We start from the raw sequence: 13,074 nt of genomic DNA, 5'->3' as shown, positions 1-13,074 counted from the left end.
CTAACCATTCTTTATTTCAAGCCCTCAGCTGCCGACAAGTGTTGTTGATATAACTCGATGGGGACAGTTCAAAATTTGTGCCCCGACCGGATCTCGAACCCTGTGGTCATCAGTCCCCTAGAACTTAGAACTACTTAAACGTAACTAACCTAAGGACATCACACACATCCATGCCCGAGGCAGGATTCGAACCTGCGGCCGTAGCGGTCACGCGGTTCCAAACTGAAGCGCCTAGAACCGCACGGCCACACCGGCCGGCCTAGTAACTGTTCTCGAAATAACAGATACCACTGATGACCGTGCAGCTTCTATAGAATAAATGATAATTAATTGAAGCCCTCAGCTGCCGACAGGTGTTTTTGATATATCTCGATGGGAACAGTTGAAAATATGCGCCCCGACCGGGACTCGAAACTTGGATTTCCTGCTTACATGGCAGACGCTCTATCCGTATGAGCATTACGTATGTAGATTGTGGACAGTTGGGAATGTGAGTCCCACGGTAGGCGTGCAAGGGATAAGTCCCTGCAGTCGCGCTCTTCAGCTGTGTCCAACACGGGTCTGCATAAGGTAAGCAGTCTGCCTTCGGCAGTGACACAGTGCGGACCGTGTTGCCTGCCGGCCGCGCTGTGGTGCGCGCGCCTGTTTGTTTACGCCGGAGCAGCTTCGCGTGTGCGGTGTTGTGAGTCTAGAACGAAATGGCACACTCGCACAGAAAAACGACTTTGAAGTTCAGTTTTGCGAACGACTATACACGACCAAAGGCACACGAGATTCAACGTTTCGTAAAAGAAGAGGTAAAAATCGATCCACAGGAAATCGTGGGAATCAATTTATCGATCGTTTCAAGTGTCGTCCGTGTCAAGCTTGTTGACGAGGCTGCTTGCGAAAGACTTCTACAACGATCACCGAACGGGTATCGTTTCTGTCATTCCGACGGGAATGTTGGTGCGGTTACGGTCGATCACGCGGGAATGGGGATCCGCACTATACGAGTCTTCGAACTTCCGTTTGACGTCCCGTCTGAACTTGTTACCGACGCCTTTCGACCATACGGTACAGTTCTATCCCATGTGGCCGAAAAATGGACGAGTTTTACCACGTACCCCGTTTTAAATGGGGTGAGACAAATACGGATAGAACTGCGAAAGCACGTCCCCTCTTATTTGTACATAGGAGGTTGTCGAGCGATTATAATCTATGATGGGCCACCTCGCACTTGCTCGGGGTGCGGGAAAGAAGGTCACGTCCGCTCGGAATGCCTCCAGCGACGTTTAGTGCAAACACCACGGAATGACGTTTAGGCGCCACAACAGATGACTGTCTTACCGTTGACCTTTGTGGAAGCCCAGAGAGGCGACGTGAAGGAGATTTCCGATGGGCACCAGCAGCTGCCCCCTATAGATAACATGGACACCAACGGACTGGAACTCCTACCACAGGTTCCACCACAGCAGACACAGGACACCACACAAGAGACGCAGCTGACGGCCGCTCCAGGCTCATCCGTGGTGGCTGCCAGTGCTTCCACCGAGAGCGTGATAGGCCAGGCCCAAGACGGAGGATACGCAACCCAAACAGCCGATGCGGAAGCAAGGCAAAGGAAACAGCGTTCGCCGAAGAGAAGAAAGAAGCGTCGACTGACTTCTGCTGACGATAGCCATAGGCCCAAGGGGACAGTGGACGACAACGACAGTACCGACCTGAGACCAGTGGATTCAACAGATACAGAGATGACGATGCAGGAATTGCACAGCGACGATAACTTGAACTCTCCTTCTGGTGACCGGACGGCAGAAGTGGAGATGACAATTGTCCAACATCAGAGCGGTGACAACGTTGCCTCCCATCCTTCGACCAGTTCCGGAAATATGCTGCGGGACTGGGCGCAAGAAATGGACCAACAGGAACAGAGTGAAAATACGAACGCGACGATTGAGGATAGTCTTAGCCAGAGGCTGGGAGTGGTCGGGAAATGTTGAACAACTTAGTGTGGTGAGGAGCGCCAGGGGTGCAGATAGACGCTTAATGACACCGCCCTACAACTGATGAACACACGCCAGGCGTACCGCATTGCAACGATAAACATTAATGGCATTCGGACACCGCTTAAAATTCAAATGCTGAAAGATATGTTACGCGCTGCGGACATGGATATTGTACTCCTACAAGAAGTGCGTTTCACATCGCCGCCAGAATTCTACGGCTACGAGGCACATTATTCAGTGCACGATGAAAGTGGATGCGGTGTGGCGATTCTCACTACGGAAGGAATAGGACTGGAGGACGTCATGTCTCTCCCTTCGGCACGTGGCATAGCGATCACTGTCGACGACGTTCATTTCATCAATTTATACGCGCCATCTGGCTCCACAAAACGAAGAGAAAGGGCGACCTTTTACACCGATAGCACCGTTGTTCGCTGGACGCTATGATAACTACAGGGCTATTACAAATGATTGAAGCGATTTCATAAATTAACTGTAGCTCCATTCATTGACATATGGTCACGACACACTATAGATACATAGAAAAACTTATAAAGTTTTGTTCGGCTGAAGCCGCACTTCAGGTTTCTGCCACCAGAGCGCTCGAGAGTGCAGTCAGACAAAATGGCGACAGGAGCCGAGAAAGCGTATGTCGTGCTTGAAATACACTCACACCAGTCAGTCATAACAGTGCAACGACACTTCAGGACGACGTTCAACAAAGATCCACCAACTGCTAACTCCATTCGGCGATGGTATGCGCAGTTTAAAGCTTCTGCATGCCTCTGTAAGGGGAAATCAACGGGTCGGCCTGCAGTGGGCGAAGAAACGGTTGAACGCGTGCGGGCAAGTTTCACGCGTAGCCCGCGGAAGTCGACGAATAAAGCAAGCAGGGAGCTAAACGTACCACAGCCGACGGTTTGGAAAATCTTACGGAAAAGGCTAAAGCAGAAGCCTTACCGTTTACAATTGCTACAAGCCCTGACACACGATGACAAAGTCAAACGCTTTGAATTTTCGGCGCTGTTGCAACAGCTCATGGAAGAGGATGCGTTCAGTGCGAAACTTGTTTCCAGTGATGAAGCTACATTTTTGCTTAATGGTGAAGTGAACAGACACAATGTGCGAATCTGGGCGGTAGAGAATCCTCACGGATTCGTGCAGCAAATTCGCAATTCACCAAAAGTTAGCGTGTTTTGTGCAATCTCACGGTTTAAAGTTTACGGCCCCTTCTCCTTCTGCGAAAAAAACGTTACAGGACACGTGTATCTGGACATGCTGGAAAATTGGCTCATGCCACAACTGGAGACCGACAGCACCGACTTCATCTTTCAACAGGATGGTGCTCCACCGCACTTCCATCATGATGTTCGGCATTTCTTAAACAGGAGATTGGAAAACCGATGGGTCGGTCGTGGTGGAGATCATGATCAGCAATTCATGTCATGGCCTCCACGCTCTCCCGACTTAACCCCGTGCGATTTCTTTCTGTGGGGTTATGTGAAAGATTCAGTGTTTAAACCTCCTCTACCAAGAAACGTGCCAGAACTGCGAGCTCGCATCAACGATGCTTTCGAACTCATTGATGGGGACATGCTGCGCCGAGTGTGGGAGGAACTTGATTATCGGCTTGATGTCTGCCGAATCACTAAAGGGGCACATATCGAACATTTGTGAATGCCTAAAAAAACTTTTTGAGTTTTTGTATGTGTGTGCAAAGCATTGTGAAAATATCTCAAATAATAAAGTTATTATAGAGCTGTGAAATCGCTTCAATCATTTGTAATAACCCTGTATATAGTGGGCGGCGACTTTAATTGTGTCGTCGACAAAAAGGACCAAGTACCTCATTATGTGCCATGCATGGAACTGCGCGCGTTGATAACCGAAATGGCGCTTCTGGATACCTGGGAACTGCTGCATGGCGACAGACCGGGTTATACGTTTGTAACGGGACACGCGGCGAGTAGACTTGATAGAGTGTATGTGACACGAGCTCTATGGACGGCGATACTGGATGCCGAAATCTGGTAGCGGCTTTTACGGATCATATGGCGTACGTCAGTACGATTTCACTAACGCGTCAGAAGATATGGCGGAGTAAGTGCCACTGGAAAATGAATTGTACACTTTTACGTGACACTGCATGTCGCCGGTCGATAGAGGCGGCCTGGGAGACCTGCGTTCACCGCCAACGAGCATACACCTCGGTTCTCCAGTGGCGGATCGAATGCGCAAAACCAACGTTACGAAGAACGTCGATACGATACGGGCAGGACAAATCGCAGTGGAACCGCACGACGGCTGATTTTTATTTTACAGCCCTGAGGGAGCTGATGACCCAACAACCATCGCCGGAAAGGCACACGGCCATGTGCAGGATAAAAGCCAAGTTATTACAGCTGACGAGACTAAGAATGGAAGGTATAATGGTCCGGGCGAGATTGGCGGACACAGTTGCTGCCGAAACCCCCTCCATGCACCACGTAATACGTGAACGCCAACGACGACGCAGGACATTGATCAGTGAACTAATCTCTGAAACTGGCCAGCAAGTTGTGAACCAGCGTAATATTGCGCATGTGTTTACTGACTATTTCTGCCAGTTATATGGACCTGTACAAGTGAACCACGAGACACTACATGATGTCATCTCGGAAATGCCAGATAGAGGACTACCACTGGATGCAGAGACTTTCATCACAGCGGTAACAGAGGACGAGCTGACAGATGCAATTGCCAGGGGGGCTCCGAACACGTCCCCGGGACAGGACGGCTTCCCAATTGAATTTTACCGCGCCTTTTCATACCTCGTGGGACAGACCTGGATTTAGATGTACAACGAACTCCTGTTACCGCAGACTGAGATACCTGCCGAATTCACGGAGGGTATCATCATCCCAATACCCAAACCACGCGGTGGCAGAAGGCCAGGAGACTACAGACCACTCACTCTGCGACTGCCGGCCGCGGTGGTCTAGCGGCTCTAGGCGCTCAGTCCGGAACCGCGCGACTGCTACGGTCGCAGGTTCGAATCCTGCCTCGGGCATGGATGTGTGTGATGTCCTTAGGTTAGTTAGGTTTAAGTAGTTCTAAGTTCTAGGGGACTGATGACCATAGATGTTAAGTCCCATAGTGCTCAGAGCCATTTGAACCATTTTTTTGAACTGCGACTATAAGATTTTCGCGCGCATCCTTGGGGCTCGCCTGCGGTCTTCAATTTCTGATAGACACCTCATAGATCAAACTTGCCTCGGCGGTAAGAGTAATGTACATACGGCGCTCGGTGACTGCCGAGATATCATCGCATTAGCAGCGGCATGCCGAGTACGTGGGGTACTTGTCGCTATTGACTTCGATCATGCGTTCGACAGAGTGTATCATACCTTTTTGCATGCGGTGATGGGCAGATTGGGAATCCCACAGGCCTTCATTCTAGTGATCATGCGACTGTTACACGGAGTGCGATCAAAGGTCTCGGTGAATGGGCGAGGCACTGACTACATTGTTATTTCAGGATCAGTTCGTCAAGGTTGCCCCCTTTCGATATTTTTGTATGCAGTGGCTTTGGAACCCTGTCTATATGGTCTCCGAAGACGGTTGGAGGGAGTGCCGTTGCCACAACTGACCTTTCATTGCCGCGCTTATGCTGACGATGTGATGCTGGTGGCAAGGACAGGCGACGAAGTACGTACGGCGTTGGCATGGATACAGCGATGCAGGATGGCGGCAGGAAGCGTGCTTAATCTACAGAAATCTGGCTGCATGAATGTCGGTCGAGGATTACAACCGGGGGAGGAAGGCCCGCTCATGTTAGTTAAGACCATAAAATGTCTAGGTGTTACGTTCCACACGGATGTACAGCGGACAGCAGCGGATAACTACAGACGCATATTGAAGCTGATGCGGACAATGGTGCTGTAACAGAAATTAAGAGCGTTGGATATGATTCAGAGGGTGACCTATGTTAACGTATACCTAGCACCGAGACTCGCTCACGTAGCGCATGTCCTGCCTTTAACACGCACAATGGCATCACGGATACAAGCAACTTTCGGAACCTACGTGAGTGTGGGACACCTGTTTAAGATCCAATACACAACGCTTACGCTACTACCTGGAGAGGGCGGACTTGGTCTAGTGAACGTATATGAAAAGGCACAGGCGTTATTCGTCAGTACGATTTTCCGACAGTGGTGCGGTCAATTTCGCAATGTCTCGGGTGCGTTGGCCGATGTACTAACGCCCACGTCAATGGTGCCCCCAGTCAATGTGGGCCATATTTCACCGAAGCTGTCACATTTCAATTCTTTTTTTTTGAGCCTAGCTATGTCAGAGATTCCTTCCCAACGACATGACTACCGACGACGCGAGATGTATACCAACTCTTACTGCGCCGGTGCCCCAGGAATACCCTGGAAAAGAAGTAATCCGACAAGAACTGGCGACAGATATGGCGCGTTATACGGAACGTTTATCTTCCAACGTCGGTACGCTCAACATGGTATGTGGTGGTAAATAGGAAGTTCGCAACGAATCAACGGCGGCAAGCGATTCATTTGGCAGACACTCCATTATGTTTAGGCTGAGCAACAGCGGACACTGATGAACATCGTTTAGTATGTAGTGGAACGGCTCCAGTGTGGCACTTGGCACAACAGATATTGGCGTTCCTGTTACGCTCCGCCCCTCACACAATTTCATCAGACACACTTTTTTTCCTCCAAGAATCTCATTTTCCGGTCCAAAAAACCAGTGCAGTGACATGGATACGGGGAATTGTGGTGGGCTACGTGTTCAACGAATCGGAAAAGGACAAAATTGATTTTTGGCATTTTCTCCTGGATGGACACACGAAGCTGCAACAGCATAATAAATATGGGCAAGACTTCGCTAATTACTTGCGACTTACATTTACCGACCCGCCGGCCAGATGGGGTGTGGCGGGTGAGAGATGAGATAGACGAAGAAGCCGAGATAGACATCGATCACACTTACGGACCCTTAGTTAATTTCGAGAAGACGACCCAGTCTTACACCAACGTCTGGAGAACGAGTCGATAGATGGCTCTCTTGCTCTATCGAACGTCGGGTCGAGCAGGTGTCGCCCCCGACAGGAATTTCATTTCATTGCTACAGGAGCATGTTTCTTTTGTATTTGTACTATCCGCAATGTCTTCATGTCTTTCATTTGGGCATTTTCAGTTTTATACATTTCCTTACTTAATTAATTTTCTAATTAGCCACTATTTGTCAACATATGGACATTGTAGACACTATTTATGCGGTAGTACAACAAAATGTATGTCAGCAAAGGTGGTAAGCCTGACACTGGAAAAAAAAGATGGACAGAGCGTCTGCTATGTAAGCAGGAGATCCCGGGTTCGAGTCCCCGTGGGGACACACGTTTTCAGCTGTCCCCATCGAGGTATATCAACAACACCTGTCGGCAGCTGAGGGCTTCAATTAGTTATCATTTATTCTATAGAAGCTGCACGGTCATCAATGGTATTTGTACTTTCGAGAGCAGTTACTGTCTTCATATATTCTTTATTTCAGTTCTGTTTGCCTCTTTACTTGTGTGCATAATGGGGAGAGGTTCAGGTTTCTTATAAACAACTTATTACTAACAAGAATTCTGTAGTGAAAGAGTTAGGAAATAATAACAATGATACCACAAATTAACTAATGATTCATTATTAATATCCTTTTGCAATACAGATTGTTAACAGCATTATGTTATTTTTAACTAACAATTTTTTTTCCTTTTTTTAGTTTATTTACAAAGCTGTTTGTTTCTGGTGACATATACAGGGTGTTTCACTAAATGTGTTTGCCTCTGTAAGTTACGAAGTAATAGGTGACGGAGATATTTATTGCGATAGGTCACCATAAGAAACGTTGCACTGTCCGCGGAGCTATGAACATAGTTTATTGTGTTATTATCCAAAGAGTCACAGCAAAAAGATACAAATTTTTAAATGGAAAAATAGTTGTTTCTGTCATGCACTGGAATCAGTAACACCAGCTGTGTATACATCAATTTAAATTACATTCCTATCACTTTTAGTTTGGGAGCTAGAACCCTTCAAAGTTTCATAGGCAGATACCTCCTGCGCTGCGCATATGTAATGCGCCTGCTAAATTTGGTGCGGCCGAGTTGTAACGTCGCCGATGTTACGGAGGGAGAAGCTCCCTCGAGGCGCTGTTAGGCTGCCGACTGTCGCCGCACGCGGCCATATACCCGTTAGTTCGAGCCTCACAAACAAACAGGGCTCAATATACCACAGTTACTGACATCAGATGAAGATGGCATACACGAACAACGAGTGCGTTGACATGTTGCTGACGCTCAGCAAGTGCCGACACGATGCCACTGAAGCAGCCGTGGCGTAAGCCCTGAGATATCCTAGGCGAAGAGCTCCGACAGCCATTACGTTCTCACGTGCCGAACAACGACTTCGGGAAACAGGCAGCTTGGTAATACGCCGCAGTAACAGACGAAGAACTGCAAGAATATTTCCGTCACCTATTACTTCGTAACTTATAGAGGCAAACACATTTAGTGAAGCACCCTGTATAATGGGTTTTTACATTATTTTGTTGGTTTATTTAAAAATTTGTTTCTTTTATACAATAATTTGCGAAGCTATTTCTACATCTACAACTACTCTGCAAATCACATTTAAGTGCCTGGCAGAGGGTTCATCGAACCACCTTCACGATTCTCTATTATTACGATCTCGTATAGCGGGCGAAAAGAACGAATACCTACATCTTTCCGTACGAGCTCTGATATCCCTTATTTCATCGTGGTTCAAATGGCTCTGAGCACTATGCGACTTAACTTCTGAGGTCATCAGTCGCCTATAACTTAGAACTAATTAAACCTAACTAACCTAAGGACATCACACACATCCATGCCCGAGGCAGGATTCGAACCTGCGACCGTAGCGGTCGCTCGGCTCCAGACTGTAGCGCCTAGAACCGCACGACCACTCCGGCCGGCTTTCATCGTGGTGATCGTTTCCGCCTATGTAGGTCGGTGTCAACGAAATATTTTCGCATTCGGAGGAGAAAGTTGGTGATTGGAATTCGTGAGAAGATTCCGTCGAAACGAAAAACGCCTTTCTTTTAATGATGTCCAGCCCAAATCCTGTATCATTTCAGTGACACTCTCTCCCATATTTAGCGATAATACAAAACGTGCTGCCTTTCTTTGAACTTTTTCGATTTACTCCATCAGTCCTATCTGGTAAGGATCCCACACCGCGCAGCAGTATTCTGAAAAAGGACGTACAAGTGTGGTAGGTAGGAGACGTGATACTGGCAGAAGTAAAGCTGTGAGCACGGGGCGTGAGTCGTGCTTGGGTAGCTCAGTTGGTAGAGCACTTGCCCGCGAAAACCAAAGGTCCCGAGTTCGAGTCTCGGTCCGGCCCACAGTTTTAATCTGCCAGGAAGTTTCATTTTAATTATTGATCAGTCTCCATACTATACAGGGTGTTACAAAAAGGTACGGCCAAGTTTTCAGGAAACATTCCTCACACACAAAGAAAGAAAATATGTTATGTGGACATGTGTCCGGAAACGCTTACTTTCCATGTTAGAGCTCATTTTATTACTTCTCTTCAAATCACATTAATCATGGAATGAAAACACACAGCAACATAACGTACCAGCGTGACTTCAAACACTTTGTTACAGGAAATATTCAAAATGTCCTCCGTTAGCGAGGATACATGCATCCAGCCTCCGTCGCATGGAATCCCTGATGCGCTGATGCAGCCCTGGAGAATGGCGTATTATATCACAGCCGTCCACAATACGAGCACAAAGGGTCTCTACATTTGGTACCGGGGTTGCGTAGACAAGAGCTTCCAAATGCCCCCATAAATGAAAGTCAAGAGGGTTGAGGTCAGGAGAGCGTGGAGGCCATGGAATTGGTCCGCCTCTACCAATCCATTGGTCACCGAATCTGTTGTTGAGAAGCGTACGAACACTTCGACTGAAATTTGCAGGAGCTCCATCGTGCATGAACCACATGTTGTGTCGTACTTGTAAAGGCACGTGTTCTAGCAGCACAGGTAGAGTATCCCGTATGAAATCATGGCGGTGAATCGATGAAGTACAGTACACACTGACGAAACTAAAATGAGCTCTAAGATGGAAATTAAGCATTTCCGGACACATGTCCACATAAAATCTTTTCTTTATTTGTGTGTGAGGAATGTTTCCTGAAAGTTTGGCCGTACCTTTTTGTAACACCCTGTATATGTGGGGAACGAGGACTAGCAGCAGTAGGAGAATAAAAAAACACACATACATACAAATATTTACACCCAGACATAGCATGTACACAATTTCCACACACGCAGTCTGCAGTCACTCACGCTGCTCATATACGGAACTATGACAAGTAGTTCATCCAACTATTCTGCACACAAATCCACTGTTAACAAGTAATAAAGACACAGCGACACATTCAAGCACGTAATGAATAGTGTGAGTGTGGAAGGGTGCCGATTCTGTCCTGCAGGTGGACCATTTGTCATCATGATGAGACAGCCTAAGTTTGAGTTGCAGCGCATGTGTACCTCATGACCTCGAAACTGGAAGTCTAAAATTATAATTAAATCAAGACCCCACGCTGTCGACAGGCGTTGATATGAACGTGGACAGTTGAAAATGTGTGGACCGACCGGGACTCGAACCTGGGATCTCCTACTGACAAGGCAGACGCTCTACCCATCTGAGCCACCGAGGACACAGAGGATAGTGTGACTGAAGGGATTTATCCCTTGCACCACGCTCCCCGTGAGACCCACATTCCCAACTTAATGTCCACATACTACATTCGTAGTGCCCCTGCCCACTACACTCATTACTCGCGGCAGACAATCTTATCGAGTCCCGTAAGAGTTCGGGCAATGCGTGTGCATCCAGCACAGAAGAAGGTCAATGACTGGTTAGCCTTAACTATATGAAGATGGTATCTGTTTTTTCGGACATTCTTTATTTCTTTAAAGTCAGTACCGCCATTTATTCCGATCATTCTGTTTACAGTATTTATATTTTAATTATTGATCAGTCTCCATACTATGTATGTTGGGAACGAGAACTAGCAGCAGCAGGAGAAGGAAAAAACACACATAGAGTACATGCATCCACCCTCCGTCGCATGGAATCCCTGATGCGCTGATGCAGCCCTGGAGAATGGTGTATTGTATCACAGCCGTCCACAATACGAGCACAAAGGGTCTCTACATTTGGTACCGGGGTTGCGTAGACAAGAGCTTTCAATTGCCCCCAGAAATGAACCGGCCATTGACCTTCTTCTTCTGTGCTGGATGCACACGCATTGCCCGAACTCTTACGGGACTCGGTAAGATTGTCTGTCACGAATAATGAGTGTCGTGAGCAGGGGCACTACGAATGCAGTGTGTGGACATTAAGTTGGGAATGTGATTCTCACGGGGAGCGTGCAAGGGATAAGTCTCTGCAGTCGCACTATCCTCCGTGCCCTCGGTGGCTCAGATGGATAGAGCGTCTGCCATGCAAGCAGGAGATCCCGGGTTCGAGCCGCGGTCGGGGCACACATTTTCAACCGTTCACGTTCATATCAACGCCTGTCGACAGCGTAGGGTCTTGATTTAATTATCATTTCATTCTAGACCGCTACGTGGTCATAGATACCATCTTCATATACTGGAAGTCTACTTGTAACACCGTATGCAGAGTGGCGACAGCACCCTTGAGCAGGTACCTCTTGTAATCCTCGATCGTGGGAGCCTTTGAAGCCACACGATGCACAACCTTAGCCGGCCATTGGGTGGTACCTGCAATAGTACAGTATGAATACATTTTCGACCTGAGCTCCACGAACTCCACTCGTGCAAACCATTCGCCTTGTCTTTCATCATGCTGATAACCTAATCGCTTTGTGGTGTTATTCCATAAGGATAATCGGCCACATATCCAGACATGTCAAATTCTATGTGATTGAACCTAAGTACGTCATATGGATTGCAGCCTTTCACCCAGTAGATGAAGCTAACTAGGGATCAGAGAAATAGTTGTATTGTAACATGTGTAGTTTGGATAGGTCCAGAACGCGCATACCGATATAGGAAGGCCTTGTGAAATGCACCAAAAACATGTCCACCTCCACAGCGGCTAGACATTATTGACTTGAAATTTGGCCTAGCAATGTAATCTCTGCTTTTCCAAAAATGGAACTGTTGATTAATTTTTAAAAATCTTTTTGAAATTCACAATTGACAAGAGCTCTATGTTCAGTGTTTACATCAATGTACTATTTCGACCAGCAACGATGCTTGAAGGAGATGCCATGGGTGATTCTAACACGCTTTCTCCCTAAACTGAGAAACTGCTGGAAGCTTCTGTAGTGTAGAATATATTGCTGCTTATTCCATTGCATTATGAACAGCGTTGGAATGGAACCATTTCGTAGGACTAGGCTCTCCGGGCACAGTGGTAAGTTACTGTTTGCGCTCCATGCAAATGGACAGGATATGTCAGCTCTGGCTCCAGAACATATCCCTCACCAGAATCAGCAGTCACGACATGGTTCTTTTCCTTGTATCTTGCTATTTCCCCTTTGGACATAATTCGGAACCCTCCAAACGCCAGACTCCTGCACGGGGCTTGTCTGTAGAGCCTGTTTACATCTAAGTGTAGGATGTAACTTAAACCGTCAGATGGCCTGTAATCCTACTCACTCATTTGCAAGTTATTCCCCTTGGCATGCTTGTGCATGAACTGAGAAACTCACTCGCGAATCCCCACAAAGAAGAGCTGTGTGTCAACATTGCTGACGCAAATTCTTCTTAACAATATGTCACACAAAAGCCCTCGGACGGTGTAAGAGAAGGCAGGATCCAGAGAGTAAATTTTTCGAAAGTATCCGCGAACACAGACACACACAGACACACACACACACACACACACACACACACACACACACACACACACACACACACACAAAATCACAAACTTGAAAAAAAAAACAATCCATCTTAAATATATACCTGTAGGATCTCTGGAGTCAAATCGGAGATGCTTATTA

This window comes from Schistocerca piceifrons, chromosome X (genome assembly GCF_021461385.2).
Source record: "Schistocerca piceifrons isolate TAMUIC-IGC-003096 chromosome X, iqSchPice1.1, whole genome shotgun sequence".
Lineage (NCBI taxonomy): Eukaryota > Metazoa > Arthropoda > Insecta > Orthoptera > Acrididae > Schistocerca > Schistocerca piceifrons.
Note: the sequence above shows the minus strand (reverse complement) of the source record.